Here is a 15015-nt window from a genome sequence, read left to right as displayed (position 1 = left end):
GTATTGAACCAATGGCACAGACAGCAAACCGGGAAGTAAAATGCCCGGATTGTTCTTTGCTTTTAATTAGATTTTACCAAGAATGGTATAAACAGTTGAGGCGTACACATAGCATTAACGTAAAAGATACTTTTAACAATTGTATATGACACTTCATTTTAAAAATCTGGAATCCCTTAAATGAAAGCATTTATCAGCAAACCTCCATAAAATTAACTTTTGAGCACATTGAGGAATTTAACAGTATTTGTGAACTCAGTACCATTAAAATCTCAATTACACTTAGTTTTACATGATATACCTTTTCCTTCTGAATGCAAAAGGTAGAAGTTCTCATCAGTTCTTAGATTTCCATTTAATTGCAGTTGGGAGTGCCTCAATAGTGCAGCCTCTGGAAAAAGGCAGTTACTAATAGCACCTTCTGATTTTCCAAGCTTATTTGCACATGCCATATCCGAACATTGCTTTCAGATTCAAAAAAGTGATGACAGCACAAACACAGCCAATTTTAATGCCACAACTGGCACAAAATCCATGCCTTCACTTCACACAGTAAATTGGATGCCATTGACTACTGCCAAGAAGTTGAGCTCCAATCCCCAGACATCATGCTGAAAAAAGGTTAGTTGGTCAAATTGCACCTGTGCACAGCTGGACAAGTTTCCCACAGATTATCAGACAGATGGTGCTAACTCAGTAACAACACTTGATACAGTATGAATGCAGTACAATGTTGACAAAAACAAGGCTACTAACCATGAGGACTAACAAAGTAATTCCTTTTACCTTTCTAAGTATCAGTTCAGCTCAGATCATTGCACTCTCAGGATTTGAATGTGAACTTTCAACAAGGCTTCAGTGCAGTGCTAAAAGGAGTTTCAGTCAGTGTATTTTGGCTGACATATTAAAACAAAGGCCCATTTATCTGTTGAAATGGATGCAGGTTCCTGTGCCAGTAATTGAATTTTAATGGAAAGTTATGTGAGTGCCCTGGAACAACATCCCTATTTTCAGCAAAAAAAATCATCTGGTTATGCACTCATTTCTATTAAGGATCCTGTGCACAAATTAGCTGTCATTTCTTCCCTACATCACAGCGACTGCACTTCATGTTGAGAATGTGATATCACACTGCATAAATGCAAATTTTGTCTGAAGGTAATTTTGAAAAGAAGAATTCATTAATCATAAATCTATAAGTGGAATGTTAAAAACAACACAGATAGATTTGTCGAAGAAAGGCAAATTTAAATGGAGAAAATACTGCACCTCAATCATGCCCTTGTGGTTTTATCCTGTCAATACACAATGTGTTAGGTATTGCTCTCAGTTTTTCGTTTGCTTGAATTATTCTATTCACACAACCTTAATTTGCATTGTCTGTCCTAGAATACCAGTTTAAGATGGTTATGTTTATTTTGAAGCCTATTTTTCTTCAAAATTTGCTCCAGATAACCATTATCCATTGTAAGTGATCCATCATCAAAGAGGACAACTGGCTAATATTTTATGATCACACATTATTGCTGCTACAAAATCATCTTCAAACAATAAATAGCAAAGTTGCTTTATACTGCCGATTGAAACTCATTCAGTTACCAATTTGCAAGGTTCCCTCATCAAAAACTTAAACTATGATTGGCCCAAAGGCAGTGACACCACACACAGACTTTGTGACCTCAAAAGTGATAAAAATTCTACTTTAGTAGCAGAATTATACATTGTACATTACAGGACACAAAGCTCCTGCCCCTTAAACACTATTGTGCTCTGATATGGCCAACTAGAAATACAAGAAGTGGTGGAAGAACCCAGCAAGTATACTAAAGATTCATCATAAAATTGCTATCTTGACTTCCATATCAACACAAGCAGAACTTATTTCAGTGGAATTCCCATCCAAGCAAATTTGGAATTTTATTTCACAGGACTCCACCACCCACCAAACATTTGCAAATGATGAAGAAACAGAAATGCTTGCTTTCCATTACCTGAAACTCAACAAGATGCAATCAGAATGCCTGAGATAAAGACTAGAAATTGCACGTCCTTTCCTGGGTTTTACAAGAAGCAATAAGCATTAGAACTGATCGGTGCATTTTGTTTTCTGTAACTTTTCAGTCATATTATTTTATTCATCATTATTAATTATCTTTGACTCAGATTTGGTCACCTTGCCCATCTTTCATGATAGGAACAGGAGATTCGACGTTTCGGGCATAAGCCCTTCTTCAGGCTTATGCCCAAAACGTTGAATCTCCTGTTCCTTGGATGCTGCCTGACCTGCTGCGCTTTTCCAGCAACACATTTTCAGCTCTGATCTCCAGCATCTGTAGTCCTCACTTTCTCATCTTTCATGATGCTCATGCACTGTGTTCAGTGTGCACTGTTCGTTATAAATCCTTAAGTTGCATTATGCGAGACAAGTAGGTGGTAGTCAGTCCACATGCTGAGCTGGTCACGTTCTGAATGTGAGAATTGAGGAGGAACTGTCATTCCCTTCCACTTAACCAATTATCCCACTGGTACTCCCTTTATTGCTGCTGCATGATAGCACTGAGTGAGGCTGTGAGGTCCCTCATTGAGAGGTTCTGATTGACTAACATTTCTCCAGTTTCTAGTGGAGGTTGAACATCACCTATCCAGAGTAATATTTCACCATGGATTCTCATCTCTAGGAACAAGCCTGGGGCGAGAAAAGAAGATTGTAAATCTAGTTAAGGTCATTGCCTTGTCCCAGTGGATGAATAGGAATCAAAATTCCTCCCCAAGAGACCTCATTTTGGCACATTCCTCCCAGGATTGGAATTGATGTAAGGGATTGCAATGTATGCAGTAATGGCAGCAGCATCCTTGCCATCCTGGTGATTGGATGTGGCAGTGCCAGCAATGATACGGTTCCTTCCAGCATTTGGGGGCAGCGGTGGCAGCAACAGCAACAATAACACAGCTCCTCTCAGCAATCATTATAAGACTCACAGGCTGACCAAAACTTTAGGCCGTGGCTAGGCCCAGGTGTCTGCATTGGTAGCTGAGTGTTCCAAACACTTGTATGAAGATAATACTTTACAATTTGAGATCTGGACATTTTCTTACCTTTTGACTCTTTTTTAAGAAAAGATTTCTTATATTCTGTTTTTGTGAGCAAGATGACGGAGGAGTGACATTATAGAGGTTTATAAAATCATGAGGGGCATGTATAGGGTAAATAAACAATGCCTTTTCCTTGGGGTGGGGAGAGTCCAGAACTAGGTTTCAGGTGAGAGGGAAAAGACTTAAAAGGAACCTAAGAGGTAACTTTTTCATGCAGAGGGTGGTGCATGTATGGAATGAGCTACCAGAGGAAGTGGCGGAGACTGGTACAACATTTAAAAGGCATCTGGATGGGAATATGAACAGGAAGGGTTTAAAAGGGATATGGTTCAAATGCTGGCAAATGGGACTAGATTAATTTAGGATATCTGATCGGCGTGGACGAGTTGGACCAGAAGGTCTGTTTCTGTGCTGTACATGTCTATGACTCTACGACTCTGGAGAATGCACACTTTTTCACTGTCCTCATGTTTCCCTATACTTAAGTGTACATGACAACACAATCTAATTCCAATACTTTTGGAGAATGTCCTTCCTAGCTCTTCCTCCACAGGAAGGTTTTGCTAAAACCATTCAAGACACTAGTTAGAGCACAGCTGGAAAACAGAGTTTTCTAAGAAAGGTACACTGGCATTGGAGGCAGTCGAGAGAAGATTCATTAAGCTGATACTGGATACGCAGGAACTGTGTTATGGGGTGATATTAAATGGGTTGTGCCTGTTCTCATTGATGTTTAGAAGAATGACATGCAACCTTATTGAAACAACAAGATTCTTAGGGTCTTTGACAGAGTAGATACAGAAAGGTTGTTTGCCCTTGTGGGAGAGTCTAGCCCCAGAGGGCATAATCTCAGAATTCTTTACCGTAGAGAGCTGTTATGGCTGGATTGTTAAGATGGACCAAAATACACAAATTTTTAAATCAGTAAGTGAATCAAGGATTATGGGAAAAGTCAGGAAAATTGAACTGAGGATTATCAGATCAACCATGATCTCACCAAATGGGCACAGCAGACTTAACAGCTAAATGGCCTACTTATGCACATACAGCCTATAGTCTTATACAGAGCGGTGGGTCCTCAAGCCATCTCTTTTCACTAATCTGGCTGGCGGTCTTTACTGCCTGCTCTCAGATCTGACCACCTTGTCTCACAGCTGAACAGTTTTGTATGCACAGTGCAACACAACTGGTTACAATGTATACAATGCAACATACAAGAACACAAATGATGCTCAAAGATTTAACTTCACATTACGTATTAGAGATTTTTTTAAAGCCACTTGTTTGCAAACTCTACTTGATTAAAAAATTGCAACAATACATTACACCCCGAAGTATCTTAGCACAGGTTGCACAGCAATTGATAAAACGTACACAAGTAACAATAATGTTGCGTCTGTCATGAATATTTCTCAGATTCAGCAGTGCTGAGTACACCTGTCAATGATTTCCTATGCTTAAAATTTATCTGAAAATCTGTTTGGATAAATAAGGTAAAAAAATACTTGTTGAGCTATTTCTTCCCCCACCATTAGTCAGATACAACAAATAGGATGGAAGAGATATACATCTACTCTCTGCAGTGAAAGATTATGGAACCATTCATATTTCAATCTTTGAAGAGATACCACTATTCTAAAACCTACAGAATGCACCTGAATAGAACAGTACAGTTTGTATATCCATGAAGCATATTCACTTAGCAGGCAGTAACAAAACAATGCTCTCCTTAACTGAGCCACATACTACTTACTTTTAACTGGTTATATTCAGTGTTTCAAATCAACCTCAATTCAGAATGAACAGCCAACTGAACATTCCAAAATCTTCATTCAACAACATAACCCAGCATTTAGTGCTTATATTACAAATTGATACAGAATGTGCCTCCTTTCAGTGTAAGCAATTGTCTTGAGAGACATTATTAAAAATAGCTGGAAGTTGTACTGAGATCAATGATTCATGCTCTAATAAACAGGTTAGATAAGTTAACCCAAACAGTTTTCTGAAGTACAAACTATTTTTGACAGCAAATGAACAAAAAAAACAGAAATATACACAGCTTAGGGGAGGCAGTGGTGTCGTGGTAATGTTGCTGGACTAGTAAATCAAAACCTGAGCTAATGTTCTGGTTATGTAGTTTGAAACCCAACATCAACTGCTAGCGAGAAAAGGTTTTATTAGTTAGTTCTGCTGCTTGGCAACCTTTAACGGTAATTTTTATTCCTTATTTAAATTATGAACTTATTGCTTTGGATGTTTTTTTCACTAAAATTCAAATTTTCCAATGTGTAAAATCATAACTTGCTGATACTTGCTCACTACCCCAGCTACTACCCCAAAAATGACAGGAAAATTAGTATTACTCTCTCCTCACGCAAAAAAGATGGACAACCCTAATGCACAAAGAACAGGCAAGTTGTTCCCGTGTCTTGAATAATATTTATCCTTCAACAAGCATGAGTAAAATTGATTATCTATTCATTTATCTTATTGTTATTTTGGTGACTTTCAACATTGTTTTCCACTTTATCCTTTGTAACAATAGCCAACTACAGTTCGCTATCTGTAAAGCATCTTAGGATGTTGTTAGGTTGTGGCCAATACTATATCAATTATCTTTATTTGTACGCAGTTAAAAATAGAGTCTCAAGTACAAATATATTGCATGGTTTAGTCAAGGTCCTTTTAAGCTTTACTTCTTAGCATATTTCCAATGTTTCTGGGCTAATTACAAAAAAGTAACCTGGATTAAATGAAAGAGACAGGTGACACAAAAACTTGGTACAAAACAGACAACAGGTCACCTCTTCAACATATTGGTTAAGCAACGGTGCATATGTGGTAACCTGCTATAAAAAGAACGGTTGATAAATACCCATGAAAATGTGTGAGATTAAAGAATTATCAAATGCAGCTTATCAAGTATGTGGCTTCTGCAAAGTCACCACTTTTATGGAAGAGAGATCGTTCTATCTAATCTCAATGAAATACTTACCTAAGGTAACACAATTTGTCTAAGATTTTTAAAGAATTGCCTGATCATGGGCATGTTTTTGATCAGACTGCAAGTTCCAAAACTGGATCCAACCATGCCACTGATTATTCATTGGTCAGTAACTGCTTGTTTACATGTAAAAGCTATAAAAGCACAAACAATCTTGCTAAATGTTAAAAGAAATGGAAAGATAGTTATTATAGTGTTGTGGGAGGACACAGCAAATTTCACACAGACATTACGTTCAACTGCTCAACTCAATTTACTGGAAGCTGCACTATAAATAAATGTGCAGCATGAGAAACTTTGGATAAACATCCCCCTCACCAAAAGGAATTGCATCACTGAAATCCCATCAACTTTCTTGTGTACAGTATTTTGTAACCAAGCATTTTGCTGAACAAGTAAGGGATATCAAATGGGTTTGGCTTGCTGTGTTTATGTAGTACCATATGATGACAATGTTGTGGACTTGTTAAACCTTACAGCAAAATAGAGGTTTACTGAATTTGGAATGGAAAAGCTTTAATAAGACGGTATTTAAAAAACACCTTTTGGACAACAGTATTTCCTGTCTTCACTGGCTGAGAATTCTAATAACTCACCTTCTCATTTCCCAAATCCTGCCCCTTATCTACAAGGCACAACTCAGGTCTGTGATAGAATATTCTTCATTTAGCTGAGTGAGTGGAGCTCCAAAAACACATAAGTTTGACACCATCCAAAACAAAGTAGCCTGTTTGCTCATCACTCCCGTTCTTCACCATAAATGTTTGCTCTCTCTTTATCACTGACATAGTGGCAGCAGTGCGCACCTTTACGAGATGTAGGGCAGCAACACACCAGTGCTCCTTCAATTGTACTTTCAAACCAGTGATTTCCACCTTCTAGAGGAACATAAGCAGGAGATACATGAAAAACCATCATCTGCAAATTCCCACTCCAGTCATGCACCATCCTGGAACTACACTGTCGTTCCTTCAATAATCACTGAGTGGAAACCCTAATAGCACTACAGGTTAGGGTTAGGGAACCAACACAATGGTTCTAAACAATTGTTCGCCACTGTCTTCTCAAAAGCAATTATGAATGGGTAATAACTTCTGGCACTGACAATGTTCGCAATCTGAGAATCAAGTCAAAAACTTCAGTTACAGATATAATAAGTCCATGATGTTCTATATCACCTTCTCAATAAGATCGCACCAGAAATTTGTGGACTACAAACAGACAGATTCAAAGCTAGACTCTCTCAGGGTCTCAAGGCAATACAACTTGTATGCCGCAGGAGATTAAAAAAATGAAAAGTGCTGGAGAATCTCAACAGGTCTGACAGCACCTGTGGAGAGAAAAGCAGAATTAAAGCTTCAAGTCTAATATGACTTCTTCAGAACGAAATGGAACTGGCAAATTGTTGTTTTTATATTGTTGACGGAGTGGGAGCAAATAGGACAGATGGTGAGAGTGTTCAAAGTAGAAGACAAAGGGTGTTAATGATGGTAAAGGAAAGATAAATAGGTAAAACAGGTGTAAATGTTAGCTGTGATAAGGAAAAATGCATCCATTCAAAACCAACAATGCACAAACAAAAAGCAGGACAAATCCAAACTGGCCAGCTCCCATCCCATCAATCTATTCACGGTCATATGTAAAGTGGTGCAAGGGATCAAAGCTCTATCAAGGGGCTCTTGTTATAATCAACTCAGCCACACTACAGGGCTATCCGGCCTGTAGCCTTACTGCAAACATGTTCAAGAAAAGACCTGAATTCCAAAGGCGAGGTGGAAGTGACTATCTTCAAGTCGATGCAACATTTGAAAGTGCGGCATTAAGGAGCCCTCGCAAAACTGAAACCAATGAAAATTGCTTAATTTATTAGCTGATGTCATACCTAGCACAAAGGAAGATTATTGTCATTAATGGAAGCTAATCACATGGACCAGGACATTGCTGAGGGAGATCCTCAGGGTAGATCACAAGGTTCAGGCATATTCAAGAAAGCTTATACAATGACCTTCCCTCCATCACAGGGTTATAATGGGTATTTCCACTGACAAATGTACAATATTCAGATACTAAAGTAGTCCATACCTCTGAAAAGCAAGATCTACACAATTTTCAGACTTTGTTTTTTAAGTGGCAAAGAAGAGTCATGCCACATAAGCAACAGGTAACAAGTACTGTCATCAACAGAGAATTAACCTCTCTCCTTTACATTCAATAACATTACCACTGCTGAATTTCCATTATCAAAACCCTGGGCACTTATCGTTAACCAGAAACTGAACTAGATGAGCCACATTAATACTGTTGCTGGAAGAGCCAGTCCAGAGTCTTTGAATACTGTGGTGGGTAACTCGCCTCCTATGTCTACAAGTCACAAGGCAGGAGTGTGTTGGAATACTTCTCACCTGTTTCCATTCATCTAGCTCCAACAAATCTCAAGTAGTCCACATCATTCAGGACCAAGCAGTCCACACTCAATTGGCAAACCATCCACTACCTTAAAAATCCACTCCCTTCAACGCCTACAGACAGTGCCAGTAGCGTATACAGAGGAACCTCGATTATCCAAAGGACATGCGCGGGCAGTATTTTGCTCGTTTAATTGAATTCCGGAAAATCGAATGCCAGATAGCATAGTTTAGCCAAGCATCGGCACCTTGCGATCTTGCCAGATAATCCGATATTTGGATAATCGCGGTTCCTCTGTACTTTTATAAAATTTACACACCAGCAGTTCACTAGATCTCTTTCGACAGCACCTTCCAACCTGCGACCTGTACTATACTAAAGAATATAGTCAGCAAATGCTTGTGAACACGACCGCCTGCTCCAGCTCCCCTCCAGGCTACACAACATTCTGACTTGAAATTGTCTAGTCATCCCTTCATTGTGGGCGATAATCCCAAAACTGCCTTCCGAATAGCACTATGAGTTTACTCACGCCTAAGATTGCTCAACTTCAAGAAAGTGGATCACCACTATCTTGTCAGGGCAATTAGGAATTGGCACTAAATGCTGACCTGGCCAGTGATTCCCACATTCCTTGAAAGAATAAATCCCCTCCTTAAATCAGTCACTTCGAATTTCATCTAACTGCCACAATCTGTTTTTCTCAACTTTGAACATGTTGTGGATAGCTGTTGGCCCTAAATAAACTCTTCACACTGTTCACTGCAGGTTCTCACTGAAGGTCACAATCATTGGCAAAAGAGATGAATTCTAGGACTGACTGTGCTCAGATCACACAATTCAGTTGACAGTTTAGATGGTTCTTGGGAACCTGAAGTACATTATGAAGTAAGATAGCAGGTTGAAGAGTTTAGTCTCCTCCAACCAAACTGCAGGCAAAGTGAAGAGTCCCAGTGCATACAGGCTGGGGACAGAGTGAGGGGGTCCCAGTGCTAAAGGGTTCAAAGGATTTGTGGGGAAAGAGGGAAGAGGATACTGAGTTGGATGATCAGCCATGATTACACTGGAAAATAAGATTTGAAGGGCTGCATGACCAACTCCTGCTCCTATTTTCTGTGTTTCTATTCTAAAGTACACCCTGCTAAGTTATGCTGTAACAAAAAGTAGAAAGCAGTCTCTTTGTTCAGAATTGGCCTTATGTCATCGAAGTGTTCATCAATCCACCATCTGGAAAATTGCAAAAATTCATACAGAAAGATATAGTACACTAACCAAGGTACAAAACTCAAACTTTCAATATTATGACTCTGGGCAAGCTATTGCAATGACTTTATATCAAACTATGAAGTTGAAGACTAATTGAGTGAAATGCCTGGGCCACATTATGGAAATAGCTGAAAATGTATGTTGCTGGTTAAAGCACAGCAGGTCAGGCAGCATCCAAGGAACAGGAAATTCTTGTAGAGGGAGGAAGAGAGCTTCTTCAAGGAAGGCATATCAAATGGTTCCAAATATAGCCAAAAAAAGAGGAAAAATCTTTACAGTTTTCTTTTACTTGAACCTTCTAGTATGTGTCACATCGATATCCAGGAAAGTAACTTTTCCAAGTCATTGAGGGTGATAAACTTGTGTCTTAAAGATAAACATATAAATGTACACAGCAGAGTCACAGATTTTAAAAATACTGGTCACTAGCATCCAATACAGTAGCGCCTTGACATACGAACGACCCCGTTCACGAACAAATCGGTTTATGAACACGATTGTACGTAAAATTTTGCTTCAATGTATGTGTGAAATTCAAGGTACAACTGCAAAAAGCCCGTGTGTGACCACGTGATTTCATTGTTCTGCTTTGCTACGCGCTTGTTGAACGCAGAAGTTCTCACGTCCCGCATGATCTCATTCAGTTCGTCTTTGGCGAGTGCGCTGTGAACAGCGTTTGTTGCTACGTCCAAGCATTCTTACACTATCCGAACAATGGGAAAAATTGATTCAGTTCGCGAACTTTTCAGTTCGAACTAGGTCCTAGAACAGATTAAGTTCATAAATCGAGGCGCGACTGTATTACAAAATTGAGGTTGCAACTCTTTCACTAGTTAGCAACATGAATTTTATACATTTGTTAAGCTCCCTAGGTGAGCTCCAAGGCACAATAGCTACAGCTCCCTAGATATTCACTCAATGCCCCTGTAATCTGCTGGATGCTGAAACAGGACTTATCAACAAATACGACTGATACATATACTGTGTTCACCAACATGTCAGATGTCTCCAGAAACCGTCATTCACTCAATAGAGGGCTCCAGCTGGACAATGTATGTGAACAACAGGATGGCAAAAGACAGGAGCCAATTAAACAGGGTTGCAACAAATAGACTTGTCCATCTGCAGTCAATTACTGCAATGACCGTAAAAGAATAATAGCATTCTACAACAAATGACAGCTACCACTACTTACATTGCAGTTCAGGAAATGTATCTGCATTGCTTTGCCATGTTGATGACCTCATTAAATATCCAACCAATTCAACTTTTTCAATTTATGTACTGTAGCTACCAATTTTCTTACACTACCAGTATAAGTAAACAAAATAATTAAAGCGGATGCATGACTACATTCTTGCTATTTGGCTAATGGAAAATAAAGTTTGTTTTCTCTCCTTTCTCTCCAATTCCTACAGCTATACGAATGTTTAAAAAATAAGTCTAAATAATCAATCACAAGGGGTTTTTAAAAATAATTTTCAGGAATACAATTATATGAACTGCATCAAGTAGGCACAGTGTACATGATGGACAAAATAAAAATGGCCTGCTTTTTGGTGTTCAAGTTAAAAAAAACTCTGACAAGTCACTGAAACGGAAACCATGAGAGCGTGTTCGCGATAAAGAAACATTGTTCAGAAGCCAAAAGGACATTTAATACCAAACCAAACCAATATACAATTATTCAACCAAATTAAACTATAGTGACCATTACTTGAGATATAATTCCACTTATAAATCAGAGAAGGTGAGTACACTTCACAACTACTGCTATTAGAAAAAAGCATGCATAATAAGGCCCATCTGTCCTCTTATGTCGTTGTAAAAGATTCCATGGCACAATTCAAAGATCAGAGCAGTTCCTCACATCATTTACTCCACCACTGGTTACAACCGATTATCTCATTGATTTTGCTATTTGTGGGAGCTCACTGCACAAATTGTCTCTGGTGTACACAACAAAAGTGTCCATCATGCAATGTTCCTTCTAAGCTGCACGGCTGCATTCACTCACGTCAACAGGCACTTCTGCTTCTGGAGTTTGGAGGTGCACTCAGCAAAACAATACTGAGAAAACATTGCTTCTATGCTGAAAGTTCTGATGTCATGCAAGGAGTTATAGAAATGCTACAAAAACAAAGTTTTAAAAGCCTTTATTCAGTTATGATTTGTCAACAAAACCTGGAAATTCGGAAAAATCGGGAAGGAAGGAACTGCAATATGCCTGGAAACGTACTTTATATATATGGTCTATTTTTGGTGCTGGTTTTTGAAAATGTGCAAAATGTAATTTAAGAAAGCCTGGCACCATGGAGTTAGGGAAAGGAAAGATAGATAGAGTGGACTGAAGAGGGAGCTAGAAGAAAATAAGTTTTAATATCTCCAAGTCCCTCTATCCTTAAGCCAGCCTTTTCAGTGACTTCGTCAGGCACAGGGTACAACTGAGAATCGATCCTTTTGCTATGAGCTTGGAGATACATATAGGCCAAGCCTTGTTAGCATATCAGATTTCCTTACTTTAAAAGGATTTCACTGAATTATGCAGTCGTAAAAGTCAGAGAGCACAGATATGTTTTTGCAAAAACAAAACAGTAGGTATGAGATCACCATTAGTAAAACAGGTTTATTTTCCTCTTTTAACTTCACAGTTTTTCTAACTTAGATTAGAAGGAATGAAATTACGTAATCACTTAGTTAAACTATAATCCCCTTATAAATCCCCTCCTTCACATGCAGTATATACAAACAAGAAAATATAGGTGGTTTGGAGAGAGTAAAGTCTGGGGAGCAGTTCAATTGTTCTTGATCACAGAGTTGCTAAGTCATTGGAAGGGCAGCTGTTATTGTCAAAACAATTAAAATTGGGGTTGCTCAAGAGAGCAGAATTGGAAGAATGCAGGTATCTCAAAAGATTATGGATATGGAGATTACAGAGAAACAGGAATGGGGCCACAGTCAAATTTGAAAAAAATATATTATTTTAAAATCAAAGCTTTTTTAACTGGAGCCAAGATCGGCAACCAAGCATAGGCTGAATTGAACATGGTGCACATTAGGAAAGGCAGCAGAATTATGATTGACCTCAATATTAGACACTGGATTAGTGGTGCTGGAAGAGCACAGCAGTTCAGGCAGCATCCAAGGAGCAGCGAAATCGACGTTTCGGGCAAAAGCCCTTCATCAGGAATAAAGGCAGAGAGCCTGAAGCATGGAGAGATAAGCTAGAGGAGGGTGGGGGTGGGGAGACAGTAGCATAGAGTACAATAGGTGAGTGGGGGAGGGGATGAAGAAGATAGGTCAGGGAGGAGAGGGTGGAGTGGATAGGTGCAAAAGGAGATAGGCAGGTAGGACAAGTCTGGACAAGTCATGTGGACAGTGCTGAGCTGGAAGTTTGGAACTAGGGTGAGGTGAGGGAAGGGGAAATGAGGAAACTGTTGAAATTCACATTGATGCCCTGGGGTTGAAGTGTTCCGAGGCGGAAGATGAGGCGTTCTTCCTCCAGGCGTCTGGTGGTGAGGGAGCGGCGGTGAAGGAGGCCCAGGACCTCCATGTCCTTGGCAGAGTGGGAGGGGGAGTTGAAATGTTGGGCCACAGGGCGGTGTGGTTGATTGGTGCGGGTGTCCCGGAGATGTTCCCTGAAGCACTCTGTTAGGAGGCACCCAGTCTCCCAATGTACAGGAGACCGCATCGGGAGCAACGGATACAATAAATGATATTAGTGGATGTGCAGGTGAAACTTTGATGGATGTGGAAGGCTCCTTTAGGGCCTTGGATAGAGGTGAGGGAGGAGGTGTGGGCGCAGGTTTTACAGTTCCCGCGGTGGAAGGGTCAGGAGCCAGGGTGGGTTGGAGGGGGGCATGGACCTGACCAGGTAGTCACGGAGGGAACTTCTTTGTGGAAGGCGGAAAGGGGTGGGAAGGGAATATATATCCCTGGTGGTGGGGTCTTTTTGGAGGTGGCGGAAATGTCGGCGGATGATTTGGTTTATGCAAAGGTTGGTAGGGTGCAAGGTGAGCACCAGGTGCGTTTTGTCCTTGCTACGGTTGGAGGGGTGGGGTCTGAGGGCGGAGGTGCGGGATGTGGACGAGATGCGTTGGAGGGTCTCTCTAACCACGTGGGAAGGGAAACTGCGGTCTCTAAAGAAGGAGGCCATCTGGTGTGTTCTGTGGTGGAACTGGTTTTACCTCAATATTAGACAGTCAACCATGGTTAGCCAAGAATAAGTTTGAATAGTCAAGCCGAGAGGAAACAAAGATATTTTCTGCTCCTTTGTGGTTAAGATTTATCTTCAATTCTTTTATATTTTATTTTCTTAACGTTGGAGAAGAAGCTGTGAACCATAACCTATCTGCTCACACAACTTCTTGTGACATTATCCATCAGCCCACATCAACATTATAGCATTATTAACCACAGCTCCTCAGTTGCAATATATTGCAAATTGTCAAATACACATTTTTTTCCTGCATCCTACATAGTTTTAGTAACCCAGAAGAGTAGGGAACAGGGGCTACTATTTATCCTGGCACAGAATTAGAAAAACTGTATGAGACAATTACTCTTAAAACAGTGAACAGTCCATTTATAACTTTTGATGAATGTCATTACTGACATCATAAAAACATCAGGGGTTCAAACCAATGATTTCTGAGAATGATGTTCTGTGAATGATAGCTGTTCACTTGGGAAGACAGATTGTTACCTCCACCATAAACAACATAACCCACTTTCAAACAGCTCCCTTCTCAAACAGCAAAGTTACTAGGTGTACAAAGCACAAGCAATGACACTACTCTTTCAGACATGACAGTATAGTGGTTACTGAACTCGTAATCTGGGATTCAAATCTCAAAAGGTAAATATATTGAGTTAGTTAACTAAATCTGAAATTAAAAAGCCCGTGTCTGTAGGATTAAACTACTGAATTGTCTTAGAAACCTGTCTATTTTACTAATATCATCGAGGGAAGGAAACCAGCTGAGCTACATGACGCCAAACCCACAGCAGAGTGGTTGACGATAATTGCCCTGAGAAATGGCCAAATCAGGTTGTATCAAAGCAGATAAGAAAAAGCTATGATACAAGTAAAAGCAGATGGACGATTCAGACATGACAAATGTGCAGCTACTCTCAGTCAACTCTGCAATGTCCTCACTGATATCTGGGAATCTTGGCTAAAATTGGGAGAGCAGTTCAATAGACAAGTCAAACAGCAACCTGACAGTCATTTTCATAGAAGT

At 39.8% G+C, this 15015-nt stretch overlaps 1 protein-coding gene across 1 annotated transcript in view; it reads right to left on the bottom strand.

The window, feature by feature from the left end:
• The window catches only part of psme3ip1 (proteasome activator subunit 3 interacting protein 1), a 97573-nt gene that overhangs the window by 41863 nt on the left and 40695 nt on the right, over positions 1 to 15015 (bottom strand). The window lies entirely within an intron of this gene.

The sequence above is a fragment of the Hemiscyllium ocellatum genome, chromosome 17 (genome assembly GCF_020745735.1).
Source record: "Hemiscyllium ocellatum isolate sHemOce1 chromosome 17, sHemOce1.pat.X.cur, whole genome shotgun sequence".
NCBI classification, from domain to species: Eukaryota; Metazoa; Chordata; class Chondrichthyes; order Orectolobiformes; family Hemiscylliidae; genus Hemiscyllium; species Hemiscyllium ocellatum.
This window is presented reverse-complemented; position numbering and strand designations above follow the sequence as displayed.